Genomic DNA, 13,260 nt, shown 5'->3' with positions numbered 1-13,260 from the left:
CTTTATTGGCTTTGATGCCTTCCATTGCTAAAGTGTTTGACATTGCTAGTGCAGAAAACATGATCTGATCTAATAATAATACTTAAATTTGGCTTAGCACATTTCAAGTCGGGAGAATGTCCCAAAGCACTTCACAGGATATATTGTATCGGGAACTGTATTTTATGGGTGAACACAACAGCGAATTTGTGCATAGTAATGTTCCACAAACAACCAAGACATGAGTGACCAGTAGTATTTTGGGATTGTTGGCTAGGACACCAGGAGAAAGTCCCTTTTCTTTTTGAATAGTGTCGTGGAAAAGTCCATGTCAACAGGCAGTTGCGGCCTCGGTTTAATGTCTCATCCAAAGGAGAACCTCCGACAATGCCGCACACCCCCCAGCATCCCATTGGTGTCAACTTAGACTATATGAGTTCCAAATCCTTCTAACAGATGCTGACACAAAATGATGATAGCACTAAGGCTAGTTTCATGTCATAAGCACTATGACCAACTAGTGACTAATGAGGTAAGTGGGTCTCCTTATTGCTGAACTGGCTCAGTCGAAGAGATAGGTGACATAAAAATCAATGGGAACTGACGTGAAAATAGGTAAACACAATAGTTCCCGATTCAAAGAAGCTGAAACTGCAATATGGGGTTATAGACAATTAGACCATCATAATTAAATCTTTGCATTTATAGTAAAAATTAGTTCTTGTAAGATATAATATACTAGGATGCAATGAAGCTGTGGTATTAGTGGCAGGGAAGATCCTTCTTGAAAACTAGCAATAAAGCTAAAATTGATAGGATACATATAATCAAAGGAGGATTTATCTGTTTTGTGTGTCACTTGAAATTTTCAATTTGTGTTCGTCTATGTATGAGCAGAATGTGAGACCAATGAGAAGAACATTAAACTGGTGAGCGTCGCAAAACAATAGGTGTAATGAGTCTCTGTTCCCATTCATTTCCAATTTATATAATGAAGGATTTAGGTTAAAAAAGTATAACTAATAACTTGAACTTAATATCAAAATGAGGTAATTAAATTTAAGTGCTCTGAGATGCTATCACCTGTGAAGGGTCCAAGAGGCTATCACCGGTGAAGGGTCCAAGTTGCTAAATTGATACAGCATCACATCCAGTTGATGTTGCACTAAAGAACAAAATAGCTATTTTGTACTTGTGGTTCATAAAATCACTTTTTTATTCTTTAAAGTTTATTGTCTGTTTCACTTTGTTGTAGTAAATTACTTTGCTGCCACTATGAACATAGTTAAAAGACAGTGTGAGGTGTTGAAGAAAGATTGACCAAAACCAGGGGTACTAAACTCTGATCAGTTGTTGATGCTTTTATAAAATAAGATAGATCATCCTTACAAAATCACAAAATTGCAAGAGATATTTGGATGAAGAAGACCCTTCAGCCCATTTCATCTTATCCTTCCAGAATGAGTGTAGCTTCCTGATCTCAACCATCCTTTTTGGTAAGCTGTATGGAGAAAATAAATATTTCCTGGTGTCTGTTTTAAAATTTGCCCTTTGCAACTCTAAACCTGTTCTGCTGACTGGGTGCACCCAGAAGTATTGTTTTGAGATTACTTCATCAATTCCATTTAAAATCTTATATACGTATCTCCATAAAGTTCTCTCTGAGCCATATCCTTCCATCCTCATTGATCTCTTGACTGCCTGGATCCCCTTATTTTAAGGTAACCAGAACTGTATGTACTACAGCTTGAATATTACTTCTTGGAACCTCATCTCAGTTGATTGTACATTGTAGAGAAACCAGTGTTTCATTGAGTCAGTGTCTTATTGAAAGCGTATTTAACAACTTTTATAAAAATATCTAGTATAAAATGTGGTTCTACTGCCTCTCTGTGGTAATGTCAAGTACAACATATTTATAGTGAAGACATGCTTCCTGTTCCCTAACTTTGCTTTTTACACTATGTTGGAACAAGCCCTTGTCTGTGATGTACAGGCCAACCAGTTTCACATGGGTTCTCTCATTAGGCCAAAGCTTTCTTTACAAGTAAATATTACAACTCTAGTTTACTTACACAACTCCTATTTGAAATCTGCTGCATCACGATTCAGGTAATGCAGAACACAGCTGCTACAGTATGAAAATTGCCCCCTTTTTTATTAGCTGATACAATAAGTGTAGCTCAAGGTGAGTAAATATATGCTATTAATCTCCTGCTACATCCAGTCCTATTTCAGAAATCAGAGAATATTACAAGAAGAATGCAGATTTGCTGTCTAAATCAAATGAAGTTAATTGCAACATATTAGGAGAGTATTAGGGGCAGGCTAAAGAATAGTCTTCAGGTGCGATAATAATAATATAATAATAATCCTTGCATTTGATATAGCACTTTTCATGTCTTCTAGACGTCTCAAAGCGCTTCACAGAATATACTGTAAAGTGAATTTGACTGTATATTTGCGGGCGAAACGCAGCAGCCAATTGCGCACAGCAGTGTCCCACAAACAGTTGTGGATTGAAAATGACCAATTTATTATTGTTTTGCTTTGGAGGGATTATTATTAGGCGTATGGAGTAAGGAAACTTGCCCAAGGTTTCGCCCTGACTGGAATTGAACCCAGGTGTCTTGCTTGCAAGGTGAGTACTCTAACCACTGAGCTACAGGACTCTGCAATCTGAAAATGGACAAAAATATCTGAAAATGGACAAAGAGGGGGCAAGTGGGATTGTGGTAGGACATTCCAGAGGGTCGGAGAATAGTGGCTAGGAGCACAGCTGCCAATGGAGGAGCGGAGGGGACAAGGGATGTGCAGAAGGCCTGAGCCAGCTGACTGAAGGGAGGGGGTATAGGAGTGGGGTGTAATGTTGGAGAGGTAACAACAACAAGAACAACAACTTGCACTTATATAGCCCCCTCCACGCAGGGTAGCGTCTCAGAGCGCTGAACAGTGGCAGAGCTTGACTCCGAGCCAGGGGGAGGTGGCCGTAAGCACGGTCGAAGAGGAAGGTTTTCAGGCAGGAATTTGCCAGGCAGGGAGGTTCCAGGACATTAAGTGATTTGTAGGCGGGTGCAAGGATCTTGAAATTGATTTGTAAGGTAATTTGCAGTTCAATTTCTTTTTCCCCAAGCTATGTGCAGTGTTGAAAAACAATTACAATTCTAAAAAGGTACCCCCATGACACAAGGAATTATTTTTTTCATATGGTATAAATGCAAGCTGGGGTGTTGTAAAGATATCTTCATCTACATATCAGTAGAAAAATATTTAGAGAATGTCATGTTCAGTTTGTAACTGTTAGAAACAGTGAAAAATCGATCACTATTTGGATGACCTGACGCCATTAAACTTATTTTTGGTTAGCCAGGTGTCTGACACGTGCAGAAACCCATCCCCATGCTTAAGAGCAGAAATAGCCAACTCGTGGCCCATGTGACTATTCTATGCATGCGTAATACATGCGTAGGCCGCAAGTTGGTCATTGAATCTTGTTTAAGAATATCTAAACCAGAGTGAGAGTTCAAGGCATGCTACCTGCACATGAAAATTCCTCTATCTGGAATAGAAAATGTACTCCCCAGTGAGATGTATCCTGCTTACCTAATTTCAGAGAGTATTAGTTGTAGGTTGAAGGAGCCAAGGCTTGGTGACCCCCAAGTGTGAGTTGGGGGGTTAGCCAGCTAAAACCGCATAGCTAGTCTGCCAAGCTTCCTGCTGTTTTGTCCAGCAAGGATCACCCATACCGCTAGGGATTTGGCTTGAAGGAGCTGAATGGGAAGAATCCCTGCCTTCAATGTTAATTAAAAATCCAAATGTGTAAGTTGCCATTATTCATGTGTAAGCTTTGAGGCGATTTTACCCCAGGGCCATGACAACTGAGCCTGATCAGGACCTCATCCAATATCTATGTGCGTGCATTTCCAGTCGAGGCAATGAGGAGGGAAACTCTGTTTTTCTCCTTCTCCATGGCTGTGAAGTCCATTACAGAAACTCAGCAGAGAACAGGAATTGGTTCTGGGACCTTGAACTGTATAACTACTCAATGGGCCCTTTAAGGAATCCCATTTTACCTTTCTTAAATTGAACTGTAAACATTCATCAAGGGTGCATAGTGGTGACGAACAGAAGACAATTCACTGCAGACTAGTGAAATTTACTCAACTAATGTAATGGAATTGGTGACATCTGAGCAGTTTTCATCAACAAAAGAAAAAAAATAGATAAAGGAATTCTATAACGTATCAGAAATAAATTCAAAGCTTATTGTGGGCGAGGCTATGCATTTTCTCCTCTTTCCTGTCTGTCGTCTCACTGCATTAAATATAATCTTTGATGAAGAAAGGGCACAATGACACACAATACTCACGGACCTCTGATAATGATGTTCCCCAGCACCTGCTGCCTAGTGGGATTGCTTGGAAAAGAAGCATTCATTTTTGTGCGGTAGACAGATTCTAGCAATGTTGGCATTGTTCTTTAAGGCTCTCTACCAAGCAAAAATTTGCTGTCCAGTTTGTTCATAGTATTTATGTACCTGTATCTTAATGGTCGACGTACCTTAATTGTGGCTCCTTGCTTTGCAGTCTGGCCAAACCCCAGAAGCAGCTTTACATGATATAGATTTTACACCTAGATTTACTGATGAATATCAAAGTCATAGGGGTTAGATTCTAGATGTTCCAGAAACAGAAAATGCTGTCCTGCTGAAGAAGTTTCCCTCTTACTATTTTGCCGTCACTGAAGAAATAATACAAAATGGGCAATAAAAGATGTACATAATGTATATGTACATTAAGCAGGAATTAACCCTTTAAATATTTAAATATTATTTGATGTTTCGTGTCAGAAATTTGTTTCATGATAGTAATTTATGTTGAAGGTTTACTTCAGATAAGCTTTCCATGTTCAATTTAACAGGAAGTGTATATCATTCTATTCAGTGTGATTCAAAGGATCCAATCTGCAACCATATTTTTGTGATCAGAATGTAATGAAGCTGAGAGATATAAAATGGGTAAATGCAAATATTCATACATTTCTATTACTATTAATAATAATTATTGCATTTGATATAACACAGTAGTGCGTTGTTAAAATGTCTCAAAACTACAATATTCTCAGGATTTTACTGTGAAGTGTAACGATTGCATTTAAACGATCACGACAACCAATTTGCACACAGCATTGTCTCACACGCAGCCACAAACTGAATGACCAATTTTATTATGGGGAATAATGGACAGGGCAAAACTCCCTTCCCTTTTCAAATAGTGTTAATTGATCTTTAACATCCACCACAGGCAGACAGGACCTCGGTTTAATGTCTCATCCATGGGACATGTTTAATATTAACAGGCTCAGCTCCCATCTATCTTGAGAATGAATCTCTCCCCGCTAAAATTATTCAATTTTTTTTCCACTATTTATTCCCACTCTAACTAAAGTTCTCAAGGTACAAAATGGTCACTTGTTTTGTGAAATGTACAAAACAAGAAATGCTTTTATTGCCTCAATAATCTTTCTATATAATCTGTAAATTAGTCTCTTACCTCACAGACATTAACAAATTGAGGTAAACCTTAATTAACCTTATTATTAATAATAATAATCCTTGCATGTAATATAGCACCTCATCACATCAATGAGACATCTCAAAGCGCTTTATAGGATATACTGTGAAGTGGATTGACTGTACATTTTGTGGATGAAATTAAATATTTTGCAAAGAAACTTAAATAGAATAAAAGTTGCAATTGGCTTTGCATTGCAATATTACATGTATAGCTGCAAAGCAGATTCTAACAAATATTTTGCAATGAATTCTACATTGATTGAAATTACAGTTCAGGCATTATCCAACTGTTCAATTGTGATATTTATTAATTAATGTTATTTCAATAAGTGCTCCAAGACACGACTCTACATGAAGGGTGCTCGATAAAATCAAATTCCTGTTGATATTATTATATCAATAGGCAACCTTGCACATACCCTTAGTCCCCTTAGCTGGTAGCCCCTGGTAAGCATCATCCTCCTATACATTACTTATCCAAGCCAATGGCCCTACAGTCAAACTCTGCACCGTTATGAACCCAGTCCTTGCCAGACTCCACTGCCTCCTTTTTGCAGATCGATTTCAAGACGTGAAAAGCGCTATATCAAATGCAAGGTTTATTATTATTATTATTATTATTATTATTATTATTATTATTATTATAATAAGATCCTCACACTTACTTACAAAATGAGGTAAAGCACCAATCTCTTTGACTTGCTTACACCCTACTCCACTATCCATCCCCTTCACTCAGGGTAATACTGTGTGTCTCTCATCCCCTCCGCTTCACCATTGTGGAGCCCTGTAGCTCAGTGATTAGAGCACTCGCTTTGCAAGTGAGAGACCTGAGTTCAATTCCAGGCAGAGGGCGAAACCTTGGGCAAGTTTCCTTACTCCACACGCCTAATAATAATCCCTCCAAAACCCAAAACAATAATAAATTGGTCATTTTCAATCTACGACTGTTTGTGGGACATTGATGTGCGCAATTGGTTGCCGCGTTCGCCCACAAATATACAGTCAATTCACTTTACAGTATATTCTGTGAAGTGCTTTGGGACGTCCTCCCGACGTGAAAAGCGCTATATCAAATGCAAGGATTATTATTATTATTATTATTCTGCAACAAAGTAGCGACAGAGGTCACACACTTTGTAGAGAGATACATTGCACTAATAAAAAGGAAATATGAGTCTGTCCATCTGCCAAGAACAAAGTAACGGATTGACATAGAGACACGATTCATACCTCATTGGAAAGGTCTTTCATGGGGTGTCATGGGCATACTTTTTTTTGCGGGGGAATCTCCTATCATTGATGAGCTATATTAAAAATTATATTAAAAGAATCTTAAAGCCCCCAAAAAAGTATGCAAGGTATTCTGCGACAAAGTAGCAACAGAGGTTACATACCCTTCTAGAGAGATACATCTATACTAATAAAGACAAAATGTCTGTGTGTGTGTCTGTCTATCCACACCTCCCGCAGGAGTCCTCTCACTGAGGCTTCCCACTGAGTCCTCTCAAAAGGAGACCTCCCAACAGAAGTCTTCCTAAAATGATATGTGTGCAAATATGTGAACAAGGGATGCTAATGAGTTCAATAGCACCTTTTCTTAATCTTAAGGGATAAAGATGACTGAGAAGTGAAGGACAAGCCTTTCAAGGACAAATAAAAATGCCAGACAAAAGACAGAAGGCCAATTAAATGAAATTGGTTGCAAACGTAGCTGTAAGAAGTACAGCTAATACATTATAAACACTTAGCTTAATTCCTGTTATAAATAATATAATCTATTTTACTGTATTAGCTATTATTCTGCGAAGGAAAGTATAGTATTTGGAACATAAAAATAAAGTACAGTATGGTCCTGAAATAAAAAATATTTTGTTTGTGATTACCAAAACATTGTAAGAAATACATTTTCTGCTAGATTGATGCCTGTTATGACTTGTGCATCATTTTTGATGTCTATTAAAATAAAGATGCTGTCTTTTCATTATAAACATGTCAAAGATATAACTAGATTCATGACAGTTAAATCTGCTATCCTGCTTTCTCTGCTGATGAATTATGTCTGTCCTTTGCCATAGGTCGATCATACAGCGCTGTGTCTGAAATTCTAATCACTTCTTTCAGCTAGTTTTTCTTGGAAAAAAGTCAGTATCTTTGAAAAAATATGGGAAGTGTCACCTTGTCCTAAAAATCAAGTTCTTTGATGGTTTTCATTCTACAGTATTTTTCTTTATACACTTTGGGTATTGTTGATCTACTCTATTAAGTTATTCTGCCTACAATTCAAATAGATTCCATTCATTAGGTTCATTGAGTCATTCTTCAAATAAAATGTCAGTTATGTACCTCTATTTTCTATTGATAGTAGCCCGGAAGATTGTTTAGCAGTCTACTTAAAAGTGTCAGTGCTGCCCACATAACGCTGTTATGACCACAAGACTCAATAGTTTAGTGTTCTGGCTCATTCATTATAATAATAATAATAATCCTTGCATTTGATATAGCGCTTTTCACGTCGGGAGGACGTCCCAAAGCGCTTCACAGAACACACTGTAAAGTGAATTGACTGTATATTTGTGGGCGAACGCGGCAGCCAATTGCGCACAGCAATGTCCCACGAACAGTCATGGATTGAAAATGACCAATTTTATTATTGTTTTTTTTTTTTTGTTTGTTTTTTTGGAGGGATTATTATTAGGCATGTGGAGTAAGGAAACTTGCCCAAGGTTTCGCCCTGCCTGGAATTGAACTCAGGTCTCTCGCTTGCAAAGCGAGTGCTCTAACCACTGAGCTACAGGACTTTTATCATCAAAAGATCCTGGTTTGGAACTTTTGCTTGTGTTTTATAACTACAAAGTCATTAAATACAGCGTAATACTAAATAATCCAAATTGTGTGGAGGTGATATTTTAGAAATTCTGAGCATGAACATTATTTTAAGTTAATAATAGTCTGCTGTAAAGATTTATAGGTATTTAGAAAAAAAAGGTAGGTTGGCGTTCCAGATCTTCACAGCCTTGTTTAGCTTTTGACCAACATACAAGATCTTAATGTGATCCAGGTGCTCCAGCGGCCGATGACAAATACATTCCATAATCATCTTGCACATAAAATAATGGATCAAAGCTTAACTTAGACACATTATAATCACTCAAGTATTCAATTTGAATCACCTTTGAATTTGTTCTGATTTGCAAAATCAATGGTGGAACTTTGTGAAGAAACAAAGTATAGCATAAGGTTTTAAACTTATTTAGGGGAAAAGATCCAAAGTGAAAGATTAAAAATTGAAAAGCAAAAAAAAGTGTTTTAGAATAATTCAGGTGACACATCAAGCAGAATTATGATGGTTTAAAATGTCTGTGAGTGCTGCCTTGTGCTGGAGTATAATTTCACAACAGTTCTCCAGCATTTCACCTAAATGACTTATTTTTATGTATGAGCCATGACAGAGAGCATTGGCAAGTGATTCACTATGCAGGACATTGCATTCAAGTCCTTTCCTCCTCTCATCTAGCAGCTACATACGCACACACACACACACACACACATTGGGGTGGGTGGGGGGATGGTGGCAGGGGAGGAAATCTCTCAATCATAACAAGAAGAAAGAATGCAATCTGGTCCTCCTCTCCCTCGCTAGGCTTATGTAATAATAATAATGATCCTTGCACTTGATATAGCGCCTTATCACGTCTTCGAAACAGTGCCTTGGTTCATCCTCCTGACGTGAAAGGAGTTATACAAATGTAATTTTGTTGTTGTTGTCTCAAAGCGCTTCACAGAATATACTGTAAAGTGAATTGACTGTATATTTTGTGGGCAAAACTCAGCAGCCAATTGCACACAGCAATGTACACCAACTTTGTCATTCTAATCCTGACAAGCTAGGATTTGTAAACGTTGCATTTACCCACTGACTCACTTGGGAAGCCTATTTCCTTATACTCTTTCAATCTGTTTAACCATAATTACTGTCATAAAGGTGTCAAAAAACAATATTGACAGCACGTAGAAACCAAAGCACATTTTTACTCAAGTTGCATCATTGTGGTTCCATGATGGGCAAGCATGGAGGACTAGGGAGCTTTCAATGGACTGAAAAGCAAACAGATGTTGTCCCCATATTCAAGAAGGATGATAAAACTATACACAACTGCTAGATCCATAAAGCTGACCTCACAATTGGAAAGATTATGGAGAAAGGAAGTGGAAGATTATATCTCTACAAAGATTATATCTATACAAATAATCAATAAATGACAGCCAACATTCAATTCCAGACAGGGCGAAACCTTGGGCAAGTTTCCTTACTCCACACGCCTAATAATAATAATCCCTCCAAAACCCAAAACAATAATAAATTGGTCATTTTCAATCTACGACTGTTTGTGGGACATTGCTGTGCGCAATTGGCTGCCGCGTTCGCCCACAAATATACAGTCAATTCACTTTACAGTGTGTTCTGTGAAGCGCTTTGGGACGTCCTCCCGACGTGAAAAGCGCTATATCAAATGCAAGGTTTATTATTATTATTATTATTATTAACATGGGCTCAGAAAGGGCAGATCTTCTCTGTCCACTCTCATTGATTTTTTGAGGCGGTGACAGCCCTAATTGACTGTGGGAAGCTATATAATGTAGTATATTTAAACTTCAAATAGGCATTTACAAACACATGAAAGACTCCTTCACAAACTGCGGTCATTGGGTATTAACTGTAGTAATACTGTGATTACACTGGGTGTGTGTCAGCCTGACTCTTTGGTGGCACTCTCACCTCTGCCCTTCTCCCCTCCCACAAATATTCAGGCTTATTCCCTTTTTCTTAGTTTCACTCTATTTCTCTCTAATTATGTACTGTACCTATATCTCAAACATCCTGCTGCTGTGATATTCACATCAAAAAACAAATCACTAGTTAGAACATGCAAAGAATACACACTTGGGCAAATAAGGATTCTCAGCTCAAAATCAGCTCAGTACAGAATTACTTCCATAATCTCAGCTTCATTGTAGTTAAGCATAACCAACATTTATGCATGAATAACAACAACAAAATTACATTTATGGAGGGCCTTTCACGTCGAGAGGACATCCCAAGGCGCTGGACGGTCAGGGGTCAGGACCCGAGCATGGGGGAGCGGTGGGGTAGGGGTGAGGGAAGGCAGACAGGTGGGAAGGCGACTAAATGCACGATTGAAGAGGAGGGTCTTGAGACCAGCCTTGAAGGAGGCAAGGGAGGAAGCGAGGTGAAGGGATGGGATGGAGTTCCAGAGGGTGGAGGCAGAGAGGCTAAAAGCTCGGCCACCGATAGTAGGGTGGGTCGGGCGGGAGACATGGAGCAGGCCTGAGCCCGATGAATGGAGGGAACGGGCAATGGAGTGCTTGCGTGTAATAGCTTTTAATCAGTACATAAGCAAAACATTAGGAAACACGGGTACTATATAACAGTAGCCATTTTTTTAAAAAACATGAGTTTGTTTTTAACCATTACTGTTTCAAAACATTTTAGTTTTTCCAAACATTCTGTTTCAATTTGGGGGGAGGCGGGGGTGTAGGGGATATTACTTGCAATGTATCATTTCAAGCAGTGGATTCTGCTGTGGATAGTTATTATATTTACAATTCAAACTGTTATATTGCATTAAAAGAAGGAAAGATGAGGAAGGAGTACTTTGAATGCAACTGTCTTATTTGTAACTTTTTTTAAAAAAAAGAATGCGGATGTCATCAATTTGACAACCTATTTCTTCTTCCCATTGAACAGTACACTAAAAGCCCAGCTGTCCGGAACAATGAAGAGGTGGGAAGGGGGAGATTCAGTCCGGTGAGCCGGAATTTCTGGCCACGTGTAATTACAAACCAAGTACCAGCATTTACCAGCTTTTTTCAGGTACAAACATGAGGAGAGTGCTTGTAGCGGATTCCGCGGAAAAAATGCGACCCCACTATTCTATTGGCCCAAGCTATCGCCCACAAAATACACAGGTGTTAGAATATGATATATGTAATGAAACGCTTTAAGGCAGGGCCACGTAAAATTGGAAACGTTAAGTTGTTAATCTTGTTTATATGAATCAAAATGTTGGATAACACCATTTTGTACTCAAACCATCACTGAACACCTGGGAGTCCTGTAGCTCAGTGGTTTAGAGCATTCGCTTTGCAAGCGAGACACCTGGGTTCAATTCCAGGCAGAGGGAGAAAACTTGGGCAAGTTTCCTTACTCCACACGCCTAATAATAATCCCTCCAAAACAAAGTAATAATAAATTGGTCATTTTCAATCAACGACTGTTTGTGGGACACTGCTGTGCGCAATTCGCTGCCGCGTTTCGCCCACAAATATACGGTCAATTCACTTTACAGTCTATTCTGTGAAGCGCTTTGAGACATCAAGAAGACGTGAAAAGCGCTATATCAAAATGCAAGAATTATTATTATTAATATTAATAACATAAGTTGTTTTTAGAAGAAATGGTCAACATAAAATGTTGAAGCAAGACAACCATTGGCCTTGGGAGGATACAAGCTGTTTTGTAGTCAAAACGCCCGGTTCTTGGGATAAACAAAAGTAACATCGCGCTTGACTCTTTGCCCGGTTGTGGAAGGCCTGCGTGCCTGATCATTGATTGGATGAACAAAAAGGTATAAAGTTGAAAGGTTATTGACATAAAGCAGCAGAATCGGCAGGGAACCAGGTCCGCAGAGGGCCAAAGCGCGCTGACTGCTCCAGAACCGGGTAGTACATGTTTTACGTATTCTTGCTGTGCTTATATTTGAATAAACTGAGTTAGCCCACAAAACATTATTGTCTGGTCTTTTGACTCGAACACTGGGAGTTGAGATCCCAACACAGGCAATCCACTTTATAGTATATTCTGTGAAGCACTTTTGAAACAACCAACAGTGTAATAAGGCGCTATATCAAATGCAAGGATTATTATTATTTTCTACTTGCGGGATTCAAAGTGAATCAAAGTCGATATTGCTAAGGGCCAGGAAGGATGGTGCGGTGGGGATCCGTCAAAGGAGAGTGGGCGACAAGAAGTCTACACGCACGTGGACCTACAGAAATTTCTTTTTTATTTTTTCATTTCGGGCTTGGTCCAGCTTCGTCCAAATTCCAGATTCCCGTAAGCCGGGGTTTACCGGATCATTTCTTGCACGTACATATCCTTATGAAGAACGAAGCTAGAAGCTAATAACAGCTTATTGGGACAAACATCTCAAAGTATGTTACAGTAAGTACATGTGTAGTATCTACTTTTGTAACAATAACTTGCATTTATAAGGCATTTTTCACTTAAAATAAACATGTTGAAGCACTTATTCGTCACATCCAGACTCGATAATTCCAAAGCTCTGTTCGAATAGACTCTGAAACCATTCAACATCAAACTGGTCAAAGTGTAGTGACTGTGTATTTTGTGGCCATCTCCACCCAAGTTGTCCCTACCCGCTCTTGTTCCCATCCAACCCACCCACTACCTGTGCCACGTGACCAACTCCCACCCACTACTTGTGCCACGTGACCAACTCCCACCCACTACCTGTGCCACGTGACCAACTCCCACCCACCCACTACCTGAACCACGTGACCAACTCCCACCCACTACCTGTGCCACGTGACCAACCGCCACCCACCCACTACCTGTGCCACGTAACCAACTCCCACCCACTACCTGTGCCACGTGACAACTC

Source organism: Callorhinchus milii, unplaced genomic scaffold, assembly GCF_018977255.1.
Source record: "Callorhinchus milii isolate IMCB2004 unplaced genomic scaffold, IMCB_Cmil_1.0 Scaffold4, whole genome shotgun sequence".
Taxonomy (NCBI): Eukaryota; Metazoa; Chordata; class Chondrichthyes; order Chimaeriformes; family Callorhinchidae; genus Callorhinchus; species Callorhinchus milii.
Note: the sequence above shows the minus strand (reverse complement) of the source record.